Source organism: Condylura cristata, unplaced genomic scaffold, assembly GCF_000260355.1.
Source record: "Condylura cristata isolate star-nosed mole 26May11 unplaced genomic scaffold, ConCri1.0 scaffold00008, whole genome shotgun sequence".
In the NCBI taxonomy this organism is placed as follows: Eukaryota; Metazoa; Chordata; class Mammalia; order Eulipotyphla; family Talpidae; genus Condylura; species Condylura cristata.
In genome coordinates, this window is record NW_004567109.1 from 63,958,686 (window position 1) to 63,960,418 (window position 1,733).

A 1,733-nucleotide genomic window follows, 5' to 3' on the forward strand; every position below is an offset into this window, starting at 1 on the left:
GCTAGTGGGAATGCAACTTAGTCCAAACACTATGGAAAGCTGTGGAGTTTCTTCAGATTACAAAAATGGAGCTACCATTTGACCCAGCAATTCCACTCCTAGGGATATATCCAAATAACACAAAAATATTATTTCAAAAGGATACATGACTTCCACATACATGCCATTTATAGCACCAAGGATGGGGCTGGAAGGAATCATACTTAGTGTAATAAGTCACTAAGAAAAAGAAAAAGAAAAAGAAAAATAGGGCCCTCCTTGGTAGAGTGATGTGTTGAAGTGCAGAATCAGGAAATTAGCCACTGCCACTTCAGAATGAGTTCAATCCTCAGCCACGGGTGTGACCCTCATGGTGTGGCAGACCTCTTGTTTCACCCGTTGCTCTGCTCAGCAGTGTACTTCAGAAGTCTACCTGTCCTACTCCCCATTCTGTCTCTGGTAAATCTTCTCACTGCCTCCTGAACCTCTAACCTGTACCCCAGCTCTGGCCTGGTTCTATGGGTGGTTCTTAATCCAATATGGTTGGTGTCCTCATAGACAAGATAATTAGAGCACAATGGTATGAAACACAGAGGAAAGATCATGCCTTAGGAGGGAGGCCTCAGAATGAAATTAATCCTGCTGACATCTTGGTCTCAAATTTCTAGATTTCAGAAATGTGTGAAAATATTTTTTTTTTCAGTTTTTAAAAAACATTTATTTATACATATAAGAACTGGAGTACAGGTCAGACGTGTAGGGGTAAGAGGATTCACCAGAGAGAGTGTGGGGAGCAGAAAAGGCAGATCTACTAAAATACACTGCTGAGGGAAGCAGCAGACAGGTCTGGAGAGGTCTGCTTGGCCATGTGGGTCATTTCCCTGGGTGGAGATTGAACTTCTGATGTAGTGGCTACAGATTGCTTTATAGTGCTGTGTTTTAACCAGTTGCACCACTAGGCAGGGTCCCAAAGTTTTTCAGTTTAAACCACCCATTATGTAGTATTAGTTATGACAACCCTAACAAACTTGTGAAACACTTATTAACATACATGTAAATGTATACATCTGCACATACACATATACATATACAAAGATATATATACATATATATATATATAATTTTTGAGCTTTAAGATATATGGCATGTAGATTTACCATCATAAATCATAATTAGAAATCATATTGAGAAAAATTGTTTATTTCATGAAATAACATTTAGTAAAACAGATCTAGTAATAAGAAAACTAGACGGCAAATATAATCAGCAGAAGTAGCAACAGGTGACACAACAGGTTAAATTGCAGCATTACAAAGCTGTTGGCAGCCACTACAGCATGAGTTCGATCCCTGGCCCAGGAGGTGAGCTGCATGTTGAGGCTGACCTCTCCTGATCTGTCCACTGCTTCCCTAAGCTATGTACTTTGTTAATGTTACTGTTCTGCTCCCCACACTGTGTCTGATGAATCCTCTCCCTGCCCCTGCCCCTCTGGTCTGTACTCTAGTTCTGTATGCATAAATAAATAAATCTTAAAAAAATAAAAAAGTAGCAGCAATTATTTAACAAAGATCCTAGTCAAAATTACTTTCATAAAATAAATGAAGTAAATTTTTTTTATTTTATTAAAAAGTTTATTTTTACATCATTTTGCACATTTTTTTTTTCATCTCAATTGTAATCCCCACGGGTTTCCCATCACCATATCACCCCTGTGCCACCACCATAGTCCCGTGCATTTCCCTCCCTTCCCCCCC